Here is a 14,883-nt window from a genome sequence, read left to right as displayed (position 1 = left end):
TGATCAACTTGAGAAAATTCAAAACAAAGTTCTTCGATTCATATACATTAAATCTAATATACCAAGAACCCCCCACTCAGGATATGAACAAATTTTAAATATATTGCACTTAGAATCTCTAAAATCACGTAGAATTAATACATATAGCACCTTTCTCACAAAATTAATAAACAACGAGATTGATGATGCATTTTTACTTAATTAAATAAATTTTAAAACTAATTCTCATAACTTACGCAATAAAGATTTATTTTATCTACCACATTTCCCCCAGAAGTACATGTTGAATGATCCTTTAAACATTTTGATGTCTTGCGGAAATAAACAAACTTTTAATTTACTATTTAAGTAATTGTATGATTGTTATTTATTTATCTTTAATATTATATTGTACCACATAAACCCACTCTGTCTCCCATTTTTTTTTTAGGTTTTGTATCAATGTAATCACTATAATTTGTATTATTATTTTATTCCTTGTATTCATTCTACTACCAACTTATATTGAATTTTTTAAAATGTATTAATTATCAAATGTTATTATATATACTATTATTATTATTGTTATTATATATTGTAAATTGGACTTTGTCCGTATAAATAAATAAATAAATAAATAAATAAATAAATAAGGATTAGTATCCGACCAATAGCGGTTATTTTGTTTGTTGATCTCACCATTATTAGTGAATCTTGATTGATGTCCAACAAACATAGTTTAAAAATAGTGGTTCTTCTTGAATTTTTACCATTAACCATGCAGTAAATGTAAGTCTACTATCGGAATCACCGGGTATTAAATGTTGTATTATGTTAGGTCAATATGCGTGAAATTTATGTTTTTTTTAAAATTGAATGTACTTTCCCCACAGAGACACCGACTTCTCTAGCCAAATTTCTAACAAAAGAACGAAGATTTATTTGAATGTATGCTAATACCTGTAATTCTTAATTTTCATTAGGTTCATGAACTCGCGGTCTCCTATTGCGGCGGCGGTTTGCAATAGCTGGAAGTTCTCCTTTTTCTCTAAGATTTATTACTATATGTAAAAAATAATTGTGTGGTGGATGATATCTCTCGGGATATAGATCAGCATAAAGTGTCGCTGCGTTACGCGAATTTTGATGACATTCTCTAAAAACTAATACCATATCGGTTTACGAAAAACGTTTGACTATTCACAATCAATTTTAGAGTGCTATCAAAATATCTTATTCACATAGGTTAATAGTATAACTTTCATTATAATACTATTAAAAACAAATTAAGATAATAGTAGTAGATAATTTAGTAGTTTTAATAAAAATAAATTGTTATAATAATACTTATAAATACCTATAAATTAAGATATTTACGAATAACTATTTTAAAACTTTCGACCGTCATAAAAATGGCAATTTTGAAGATATCAACAAACTGTAAAGATCAAAGTTGTTCAGAAAAAATAAAGAAATCGAAATCCGGTCTCCAAAATAGTGGTTGCTATTTAAGAAATTTTTATTTTACTGCGCATGTGCTTATAAAAAAAAAATAAAAAATTAGAATTTATTAAAAAAATATGTATTTATAAGTGATATACTATATGCAGTATCCCGAATCAAATTCGAGGTCACACGATCGAAATATTTCCTGTTACCTTTAAAATTGAACACATGGTAGGTATATAGTTTATATTATAAGCGTGCTGTTTTTATCTTTTACCACTTCCATAATATCCAATAACAAAAAATACACAATAAACACACATAGCGGCCCAGTGGGCATTTGTCCATCTGCCTACCGGCCCAGTCCGCCTCTGCCTCAAGCCTCATCGTTAGTTTGTAATTTGTGTTTTGTAACAATTTTGTATTGTATCTTCAATATGGTTGTCTCATCTTCAGCTTTTGGATGTACTAATAGGCGCATTAAATGCGGAAGTATTCAGTTCCAAAAGTAAATATTAATATTTTATAATTTTATATAATTAAATATTTAATAAATTTAGGTAGGTAACATATCTATTGTACCTAAATATTAATATTTTATATACAGATTTCCACTTAATAATCCTGAATTACTTAAAAAATGGTTAATTTAAGTTAAAAGGAACAATTTTATATCTACAAAGTATAGCTCTTTATGTAGTGAACACTTTAAGCTTGAAGATTATCAGATTCAGCCTGGAGCAACAGTAAAATGTTTAAAACCTGATGCATTTCTATCTATATTCAAAGCGTTTCCTAGTCATTTATAAAAAAACAATACCAGTTAAACGTCGTAAATTGGACAGAATTATGGTTAGAATTAACTATACTTATTTCCTATCTACCTTTACAATTATTAAAAATCAAAATGTAAAGATATATATTTATTTTAGACAAATGACATTGATGTAAAAGTTGAACAATAATCTACAAGTAGTGAGCAGGGTACTGAACTATTAGTTGAGAATGAAACAGTTTAAGTCCCATCGTCTTCAAAGTTATTGGTACTTATATAATATTATTATTATTATAACTATTATTATTTATTACTGTGTATGTTGTTTAGAATTAATATGCTAATCTTTTTTTAATATATTTTTAGAACTGTGAAAATAAAAGTACACAGTGTGAATTGCGATCACCCACAAAACTGCTACGCAAGAAAATAAAAATTTTACAGCAACGTTTAAAGCGACGAAACGTCAAAATGAAATCTTTAAAATATATGGTACACATTATAAAATAAAAAAAAGGTTCCCCCATCTGATGAAATCACTGCTAAACTAGAAGAACGTTTTGGTGGGCATCCGTTACATTAGCTGTTGCACGAATGTAGATGCAGTAAGCTTAGAAAAAATGCTTTGCGATATTCAGATCTTATGAAAGATTTTTCTAAAACACCGTTCTTTTACTCTCCAAAGGCATATGATTATGTTAAAAAATGATTTACCCTACCTCATCCTTGAACGATACGAAGCTGGATGAGTTTTACTCGAACTGTGAACCTGGGTTTTTGATTGAAGTTTTTGCGTTTTTAAAATTAGAAATAGAAAAATGTAGATGGCTTTAAGATTGTTGCTTAATGTTTGATTCTATGGCTATTCGAAAACAGCTTATTTGGGAACCAAGTGCAGGAAGATATATTGGAAATGTTGTTTTCGATGATGGTTCAGAAAATTCAGATTTAGCTAGCGAAGTACTTGTATTCTTAGTTGAAAGTTTGACAAAGCGGTTTAAATGCCCTATTGCTTATTTTTTTGTTAATAAAATTAATAGTAGCGCTCCGAGTTCTTTAGTTACTTCGGCTATTATAAAACTCCATGACATAGGAATCTGTTATGGAGTGTAACTTGTGATGGAGCACCATCAAATGTTCAATGTTTTAAAAAATTAAGTTGTAATTTTAATATTGAAAATCCTAATGAGTTTAAGTATACATTTACAGTTGCTAGTAACTTGGAAGTCAATGCTATATTTGATGCATCAAATGTCATATGTTGAAACTTGCGAGGAATTGTTTGGCTGATTTTTAAAGTTACTAATAATCTGATACAATGGCAGTATATAATGGCTTTAAATAATTTGCAAAATAATATTGGTTTGAAATTGTTTTAAAATATGTGAGTTATTATTTTTTTTTTAAATTACAATAAATTTATGTATAGGTTTTTTTATGCGATTTTAATTTATTGTTAAATTTAATCTCTTACCATATCATTATATCATATTATATTATAATCATGGTAATACAATTAGGTAATGACTAATTACTACATTTAGTCTACATTTAATTTGTTAAAGAATTAAGAAACAATTTAAATAAATTAAGAATTATGAACGAAAATAATCATAACTATACGTCCATCGTATGTAAAAATGAAATGTTTTGCCCTCCGATGGTGGGGGAAGCGGGATTCGGGACGGCTCGTTTTTTGTATCATTGTGAGAATGGCGAGTCCGCGTTCCAGTATATCTTATCCATCTCAGTGGCGAAGCTCCGCGTTCTCGTACCCAAATTTCTCCCACTCCACCACCTAGTTGGTGGCGGCCAGATTTAGTGATGGGAATGTGCGAGATCGGACGAGTTTTGGTCGCCACCCAGTAGTGGTCTCTAGGTGGCCCGAGTATACAAGGTTATTGCATTTATACCCCATATCAATCAAATATTTTATGATAAAAAAACAAAAATAGCAGCGTAAAGGCAGCCAACATAAATCTGGTATATATGCACGCGATTTTGAACTTATTAGCCTCTATCAGCGTATTTTTGATGATAAGAAAAATTGATATTTGTGATAACCTTTTACGCAGCCATTTTGTTTCTGATGATAACAATCTTGGTCTATATACAATAACCTGTATATTTCAACCATGAGTGCAATTCACTTTTTGAAGTTATTCAACATAAGTGAAATTTACAGTTAAAATTAATTAATTGATCTACAAGTCATTACATTATTAAACATCAGTGTGGATTAAAATACCATATACTATTTTTAGTGTTATTTAAATATACATGCATACTACCACAAAATGAAGTGAACCTACATAAGGTATGAAATATTGGACTCTTATAAGCTAAAACCGTTTCCGTTGTCTGATAAAATATTGACAACGTTAATTTATTCAACGTTTTTTTACGTATGGTATTGTCAGTTTAAGTATCATATACATGTTGCTATGAATTATGTACCTACAAAACTTTGTAGATATGGTCTTCGTGTACATCACGATTTAAGATAGTATGGTTGCCCATCGACCCATTAGAAAAATGTTATCACACGGCATACGGTTTGAATCGAAAAGTCACGTGATCTACGAGGACCCCCGCATACAGCGCTTATATTGGTTCAAATTAAAACTAATACAAATTGTTATGTTATACCTATATACAATAAAAATATATATAATGATCATATTTTATTATAAATTATAAAATAGTCCACTAGAAGCGCTAGTGCCGGGGTCCGATTTAAATCCAATGCCGTCTTATCATAGCTCGTTGAGCAACCATACTATCTTAAATCGTGGTGTACATGTATAACGGAAACTACTAAACCCTATTCGGCGTAAGTTTACAAACTTCTGAATATGCGATTGCGAACTGAAGCACCGGAACGTTCAGGCCACCTCGCTCGAAGACCGGCGGCATTTTAACATACTGCACCCTGTTATGGACCCGGTATCGATTTGATGCTCCTGATTGGTCTATTTAAATTTGCCGCCTAACAGTTCATAATAATTATGATAGTAATAATAATAATTATTAAAATCATCAATTTAACTTATAATCTAATGATTTATATACATTTGCGATTTGCCGCCTTTTTATGATGAATGGATTTTGTTATGAATGATTAATGTAGGTATAATATAGGTATAATATATAATATATTTATATGCATTATAAATACGATATATATATAATATACGATATTGATTATTGTGGTAACATCAAAATTTCAATGATCATATAGTGACGAGTTCATGAACTAAGGTAATATTATTTAGGTACAGTAATATTATGTTGTATTCCTATAGTTAATTGTGAATTAGTAAATATATTGGACATAATGATAGGTACTTACTTACTACCAAATAAAAGTTTATACATTTATAATATATTATTATACCTATAATATATGAATAATAACCATATTAATTTTAACATTTATGATGGACTTTTTATTAATTAGGTAATATTTAGCTTTTACTCAAATAAAATAATATTAACATATTATGTTAATATCTATATGTATAAGAAAAATGTACCACTAAATACAAATAATAATATAAAAACATACATAATGTACCTAGGCGGCTAGGCCTAATGTATACAATATACATACATAGTGAATAATATAATTTATACTACTTATAATAAAAATAATAATGAATGATCTTACCATGTATAAAAAATAATAATTGATACCTATACCTATTACCTACACACCGTTTTATTATTATATTTAGACAAATCAAATATATAAGCCCATAAAAATGCAAATAACATCTTAATCTGTTAATGTATAATTATGCATGAGTTAAAAATTAAAAAAAAAACTCATGTGAAACCTATTCTTAATGGCCACTACCATGTGACTTTGCATTAGGTTGATTTTGTTTTATTCTCTCCTAGATTTCGTCGCCTTTTCTATATTTTAATTTCATTTTTAGGAGGTCTTCCTGATGGTAAACGTTTACTACCTCTGGTTACTGCTGGTAAACGTCTTGCTATTGTAGTTGGCTGTACTCTAATTGCTGCTCCTGACCTTCTCCTCAATTGTACTGCTTGGTTTCCTGCAGTATGTAAAAATGATTCCTAGTTTCCTTTACCTACTTTTAATTTTTTTTAATCTTGTTTCTAACGTGTTCAGGCCAGATGAAGATGATCCATAATTTTGATGAATTTCTTTAAATAAATCAATTATATTGTTTATAGATTCTTGAGGTATTTGTTGTGGCTGCACTATTATTTTGATTAATTGAGATTGTATTATTTGGTATGACATTGGTAATTTGAACAGATTCTTCATTATTTATATTTTCTGTAATTGCAACATTATTATCCAAAATAAATGACTGAAAAAACTCTACTGGTAGAGCTTTATCTCCATCTGCTAATAAAGCAATTTTATGTCTATCGCTTGAAGTCACAGCAGGAAAATATGGGGTCTTCAATAATGTATCAAAATGTATGTAAATAGCACATTGATCAACACAAAACTGTCTAAATTTACCCTTATTACATGAACAAATCCCAATTTTCATATTAACATTGAATGTTTGTTCAGTTCTTGTACTGAACAGTATATTCATAGTCCTCTACTTGTGATATGTTTTCTTTGTTTATTTCCATAGCTTTATTTATCTGAGTTTTCAAAAAAAGACGAGGATTATTTAGGTTAATTTACGTTAATTTAATTCTATATTAAATACATTTTTACATCATTAAAGTCAATATTTGCTTATTATAGTATTTGTTTGTAATACCTAGTTACAAAGTAAATAACGCATACAATTTCATAATTTATTTTAATGAATAACTATAGATATTACCTACTTAATGATTTACATTGATGTTTAATTTACTATTCATAATAATACATTATGAGAAAATTGTTAGGTGCCTTCCTAAAAAAATGTTAGTCTACCCCATAAGAATTATAAGTTACTAATTACTATTGATTATAATTAATTAAATATACATTTTATGTATAGGTAATAATTAATAATATACCTAATATAGTTACAAAGTTAACAATGTATAATATGTTACCACAACTTGTGTTTCACAAAATTTACCTGTTTAGTTATACTACTACTAATAAAGAGTTGAATAGGTTCCTAAAAATATGTTAATCTAATAATTATAACTAGTTATAAAAAATTACTGATCTTATTACATATTAAGTAAATAACACCTACGATGCTACAATCTTTTCACCATTTTGTAATGATCTCCGAACATTCCATATAGTGTTTGTTATTTGTTGGTATTCTGATATTCATTTGTCAATATCTTCAATATTCTGTAAGTCACTCCTGACTTCCTTAATACCATTTTTATTCCCAGAAACCTTTTCATTATTAAAGCTTTGAGGATACATCAGGACTCAGGAGAAGAATAAGTAATACAAATATAATAACAAAATCAATAGATATAATATTATAGTTCAAAAATCAAAAGTCATAACCTCATAACAAAATTATTATTATAATTATTGTTATTATTATAAGTTAAAAATGATAATTTTGATAATTATGATACCATTCATAAAAAGGCGGCGAATAATCATTAGATTATAATTATTATGAACTGTTAGGCGGCAAATTTAAATAGACCAATCAGGAGCATCAAATCGATACCGGGTCCATAACAGGGTGCAGTATGTTAAAATGTAGACCGGCGGTCTGTGATTGATCGGCCGCCGTTCGGCGATCGGCACTGCTCGTCGTAGTAGGAAGCTGCCGAAATTCATACAATCACCACTAGCGCTCCGATAACGCAGCCGTGACGCGTTTTCGTCGAGCGAGTGGGTAAACTTATACTACTAACTTATACCTCATGACTAAATAAATAGGCAGGAGCGGACTGGCCCACTGACCTACTGTGCTGTACGATAGAAGGGTCATTGTTCTACAGGGGCATTAAACATTAATAAACGCCAAGGGGCCATAATTAAGGGATAGCACATCTTAAATCTTTATTATCTCCAACTGTAACTTCTGATTGCATAATAATTTCTAATTTTATAAAACACTATAAATGGATACTCCTTTATAATGTATTATTTGTGTAATTACAGATGGAATTTTGTTATTTTCAAGGTAAAAATACTATTTTCTCATCTGAATTTTTCTAAATATGGGGTCTTCAATAATAGGAGGTTAATAGGCTTTTACAAGCCCAGTCCCAATGGCAGATCCAGGGGGATGGCAAAGGGGACATTTACCACCCCCCCCCCCCCCCATTGCTGTAGTTGTCCTTTGTTTTACACTGTGTTTGGCCAATTTTGGAACTTTTTGTACATTTCCCCCCCATGCCCCACCCAAAATTAAGCCCTGGATCCGCCCCTGTAAATAGGTATGATCATAACTTTGTGATACACATACCACCCTTGCCACGTCTATCGAGTAGTTCTCAGCTTCTATAATATCCTATTGACATTGACAACCAATGAAATGCGGAGAACTACAAGCAATGGTTTTGTGTGTAGAATAGTGAGGAAATACGCAAATCGGACAAAACCTGGTTTTTTGTAATCATACCTATTTATTTAATCATGGTATAGCTCTTGTAGTTCTGACCGCTCATCCAACCGTGATTGTAATCAAAAATTGCTACTACACAGCGGAGAATAGCAAACTTATTTAAAATACCTATGTTTCTTGAAAAACTTTCCGTATTTTCAATAAAACTGCATACTGAGTGACATATTTCAATTTTAGTGACTGAGTAGAAAATTGGTTTCTATTTATCTATAAGATTAAACTCTTCTCTGCAATTTTGAAAATGATACTCTAAATCCACTCAATAAACAATATCATTGGAAATACGAACATTTTATTTTAATATCACGTTTGGGACTTTTGCTATCCTTTAAGAAAAATTCTAAATGATTGTATTTATTATTATAATATTGTATTAAACTATTAGGTCTGTATACCAAACACTACAAAACCCATTTAAAAATATTTAAAATGCTGTTTTTTATTTTTTTAAGTTCAAAGTAATAGAGTCCTGAAGTAAATAATTTTGAGTATCGTTAGATGTTTTCATGAAATCAGGGTTGTGGGTTGGACAATTCTTCACGGTTTAACCTGATATCTTTACAATTTTTCCACCATCTATACCAAGGTCGAATATTGTCTCTGATTATCATAAATACTGTAAATGTGTAGCCGATAACTGTAACTGTAATGAATGCGACAGCCAAGCAAAGACCAAATATATCCATTGAACTGTAAATTAATTTAATTCACTGATAGATGTTTTTCTTTTGTTATAACAATATTAATATAACACTCAGAATAATTAACCAATGCACCTTAGAAACATGAACATTTACCCTATAATAAGATGTGGAATAAATCTAGTGTACCTAACTAACTTTTTTTTTGGTTACCAATGTATTTCAATAATAATAACAAAAATCATAAGTGGGTACTCAGTTATTCATAAAATCAGTTTTGTACAATGTATGTAATTTAGTGAATGTAAACTCTCTTGATTTGAATGACCTAAAATTTCTCTCGGGTCTACAACAGCACTAGCTTTTGTTTAGATTTAAACTATCCTGGGTCCTACTTAAGTACTACCTGGCGGGTACATGTAAACTCGACCGACATTGTAATAACTTCGTTTATAAATTATAATTACGGTTCGGGACCTCTTGAATTTGAATGGTTTTTTTCTAGTGGTCGTAGATTGTTCTAGTTAAGTTATAAATTAATTTTATAAAATGGCGATGTGACAGTAAATGTATCACTGCTCATAGCAATAACTATTAGTATAGGCCGTGTAGGCATTGTGTTGTTGTGCAATAATAAATATATGCGAAGAGACCATCCGGCGCGTGCTGAGCGTATAGTATTCTCACGCTAAGCCCACGACAATGAGATGACCATATACGGTTGTACTAAAAGTTATAGCGGGGATAAGGATTGACCCGACGAGAGAAGCTGACAGACAAGCAAGCGCTTGTCAATCGAACAACCAGCTACCAGAAGAGCAGACGCACCTGGTCCTGAACTAGGACTCTATGTCACACAGTGGCGGCTCGTGTATGTTTGTACAAGTACACGTACACTACCTACCCAAACTCAAGAAAAATTGAAAACATAAATCATAATAAAACAAATAAGTACTTATAGTGTTATTAAGATTATTTTTAAAAATAAAAAAATATAAATTCAGAATATTATGAAAATAATATAATATTTGGATTTGGTTATTTCGATGGCCAAACAGCCGGGCGGTTGTCCGCGACGGAACGGTATCGGTGTGTAATATATAATAGTGCAATATTGCACATTTTTGTACAGTGTAAAAATTAAAACAAGTCGATCATTCAACCCGCGTTTTAATGGAATTGATGTGCACATAACCAATTAAATTGCTTTAAGCATAGGCATTATAATTTATTTTTTCTCTCATTCGTTTATTATATTCCGATTATCAGCTGATAAATAATGTCAGTCGATGATTATCGGAAATTCAAAAGGACAATATCGTGTTTCTGTTTAAAAATTTAAACAAACTAAAAGCTAATTGGTGAATAACTAAAATTTGTAAGCAATTATTTGATACAATTTATAATAATATTTATTTCTATATACAAATATACATATATACATAATATTGGTTATATTTGGATGTGCAGTACTTCAATAAGAACCCACGAGCCGCCACTGAAATCACAACTCGCTATATTTCGACGCATACAAGTCATATTGGACTCAGAATAATTTCAAACACTAAACAATTATTAAACACATTAAATACATATAAACACAAATACATAATTTATTATCATTGTATATTATTACAACACCATCAGAGTGTGGATGTCGTATCCATATCTCCTTCTAACCAATATCGTGAAATGGATAGAAATTTCATCCAGTTCACAAAACGGAACTTATTTTTTTACACACCTCTTAATTACACAATGTAGATAACTTTTCACGAAATCGACACGGATTTTTAGTAGTACGGAACTTGTTCCGTAATCTGTACATACAAATGACAAAACAAATAATACTTGTATGATTTTTATTAATAGAAACAACTTGTCGTAATACCTGTAGTACCTGTGATACCTTACGATGTAGGTACCTACTGAGCACGAGTTCTCTAGGACGGCGGGCCACCGCCGGTCCGTGAAGAGGACCAAACTTACGTTCATAAATGTGAGAGCATAGTATAGGCTAGACCAAACTATGTTCCTTTTCCTTTTGTTAAAGATATCGTGAGGCATCATGGGTCGGGGGTATATAAAACCACGACCTATGCGAGCCCAATCTAAGTTATGTACATTTATTAAATAAACGATGCTGCATGGGAGTTAAGCAATGTGAAAACAGTCCGGCTCCCATGTAGCGGTTATTACGGAAAAAAAAAAAAAAAAAAAAAAGGTACCTACTGAGCATGTTCAACAGTCATGTGTATATAAGCCGATAGTAATTACCTATCTGTGATCGGTATCAGTTAATTGTATAACATTTTATTGAAGTGTACAGTCTCGTTCAAATACTCGTGAAACGTATAAATGAGAATTTATCATAATAATAAAAGATTTTTAAATTACAATTAAAATGTTCGATAAAAAAGTTGAATCTTTTAATTAGCTTGACATTTTTTACACCGATGAACCAGGTAAAAAACCCCATTCAATGGATGAAGTTGAAACAAAAATTCAAGATTTGTGCCATGCTAAAACTAACAGGTTAGTCAAATGTCAAAATGATAATATTTTTCTATTTACAAGATGATAACTATAAATTAAATTAATTATAAACATTTAGAAACAAAAAAACAAGGCGAAAATACAATATCTTTGAGAAGTTTGATGTCCTCTCTGTAGCTGAAAAGCATTACTTCATCTGCAAAACGAAAAATCAAGAAAATCAAGAAATAAAGTAAGTAAATATCTCGGTTTTTTTAAATAACTTTTGTTAGTCAAAAAACTTGAAAATGTAATAGGTACAAGGTTCATCGTAAGGTGTTGTTATTGTAGACAAAATACGGGAGAATCTTGAAAATATGCAAATTATTTTGAGTTAGAAATTCGTGAGAATTTTCTTATTTAAATCTAAGATATGAAAATGTAATACACGGCTCCTAATAATATATTGTTACAATAGCAGTTGAAAATATTAAAAATACATAGGCACGATTTGTATGGTAAAGATAATTTAAATTTTTAAGTTTAACAGTTTTATGCATGGTCTTAGAAGATAAGGTCGGACAATTTCCCACCCTCCCGCCAATTACAATATTTCTGCTTAATGGGGCAAAAACATTTCCCAAGTTACCGCAAAAGCGCTGCCGGTTAGACTTATTTTGAGGTTAATAACAATATTTATATGGCATTCGGGATTATTTTAATGGACTGTATTATTATATTATTTTCTTCAACTATATAAACTAGTTGTTTTATAATAAACTAGCTAGTTTATATAGTCGAAGGTTATTTTAAACTTGTATAATACTATAATGCCATAACCTCAAAAAAAGTCTGCAGGGCAGCGCTCAATTGTATAGCGGCCAAATTTTAAAATGGATTTGCCTCACTAAGCGGAATGCTGATAATGTATAGTTGTCCGACCTTACCTTCTAAGACCGTGGTTTTATAAATGTTTTTAAAATTATTTAGGTCATTAACATATAACATTTTTAGTGCATTTCATAATGTTTTAGTTTTCATTTATTGTCTTTTTATGCATATTTTTAAGGGAATTAATATCCTGGCCCTAGTTATTATTATTTTTTGTTTCTTCGTTAATTTTAAATTCAATTTCTAATCAATTTTGATTTTTGGCATTATAATACTAACTGGTAATTAGTAAATAATTAGGGCTCTCTTGCCCCCAGCTTCTAATAAGCATTTAAAGTTCAAATTTAGTTAGATTTAAAGAACGATTTTAGTCACGTTGTAATTTAATAATATTATTCATAGGTATATGAACTTTTAGAGTATACCTACTATTATATTTTATACACGTAATGATATTTTCAAATTATTTGGCAACAATTAATATAACCACTGTGTAGTATTAGTGGCCAATAGTAAATATATTACTTTAATCACAATAATTTCATAAAATATACTAAGTAATATCATAGGCTGATAGACCGTTTATGAACGGACAAGACCGTCTTCGCTCAGAATCATTTTTCGTATACAATGAATTTTGACGCCATCCACTACAGTGACCCATTGGTAACCTACTGTACACTAGAGTGACATCCACTTTCCCGCTTTTAGATTCTGAGCGGAGTGAGGAAGCTATTGGTTTTACAATAGGCTTCTTTTTTTTAAATATATATCCTGTTTACACATTTTCTACCAGAAGGAGTTCTTCGATTTCAACATATAGTACCTTATCTTTTAAAAAATTGGATCAAAATGGTACTTTAGATAGGTCATTAGCTCATATAGAGATCGATTTTATCAATAGTTATTTGCTACGGGAAAAACCACTGAAAAATTACGAAAAACCGCTAAAAATTAGATTTTAATTTCTAACACTTTGTTTATCACCATAAAAACGAATAAAAAATAATAAAATTATAATATTAATTCAACTTACATGATATAATAAATAATAACAATATAAAATATCCAGACTGACAAACCGTCTCCAATGAAACGTTTTGCTTAAACAATGACCCACTTGTAACCTACTAAACAGCAGAGCGACATCCACTTATCTGCTTTTTTTTTATTTGTTTTTGTGAAGGTATTATGTAACATAATAACATACTGCAACAGGACGTATTTCAAAATTTGACAAAATGAGATTATTGTTGATATTGGTAGATGAACACCGTCCGGAAATATTTTATTTCAGAATTTTTTTGCTTAGACAACTGGTTAGACTGTAAATAACAAAAGTGATAACACAACGTATATCTACAACCGTGGTCATAACGTAGCGTTTTATGGCTCTACTGTAAAATCAAGAAAACTGAGATACGTCCTGTTGCAGTATAAGCGACGAATTATGCAGAAATATGTGATCAATTAAGAGATTTTCATACACGAACAGGACATGGGGAAATGTGAAGCTTCGCAAGGCTTTAATAAATAAATACGCTATTTCAAGACCAGCAATAGAAGCTTTCCTGTCAACCTGTTTATCGTGCAACAGTAAAAAACCAGCCAAGTGCGAGTCGGACTCGCATACAAAGGGTTCCGTACTATCATCTATAAACATGTTGGAAACACTGCTTATACTATATTATATTCTATGATTTTTAGTATTTGTTGTTATAGCGGCAACAGAAATACTTAATCTGTGAAAAATTCAACTTTCTAACAATCATGGTTCATAAGATACAGCCGTCCGTCTGTCTGGTGACAGACGGACGGACAGACAGCGGAGCCTTAGTAATAGAGTCCCGTTTTACCGTACGCCTAAACCATTGCGCCTTTTATAATTCTGAAGCCATTTCTAATAAATTAAATAAAATTAAATCTTTTTTTCGTTTGGAGTTTAACTGTTTACCAAGGATTTTAGAAAAATTGAAGTACTTGAAAGCTAGTGAATTTAGAACATTTCTCATTTATACTGGACCAATTGTCTTTCTAAAAACCATTAGACCAAAAATTAGTCATCAAACCCATAATAAGTGAAGACTGTATATAATGAAAGAAGCCAAGTCGATTTAAGGGGGATTCACACCTCGTC

The sequence above is a fragment of the Acyrthosiphon pisum genome, chromosome X, assembly GCF_005508785.2.
Source record: "Acyrthosiphon pisum isolate AL4f chromosome X, pea_aphid_22Mar2018_4r6ur, whole genome shotgun sequence".
NCBI classification, from domain to species: Eukaryota; Metazoa; Arthropoda; class Insecta; order Hemiptera; family Aphididae; genus Acyrthosiphon; species Acyrthosiphon pisum.
The sequence above is the reverse complement of the archived record's forward strand: the minus strand, read 5'-3'. Positions refer to the sequence as shown.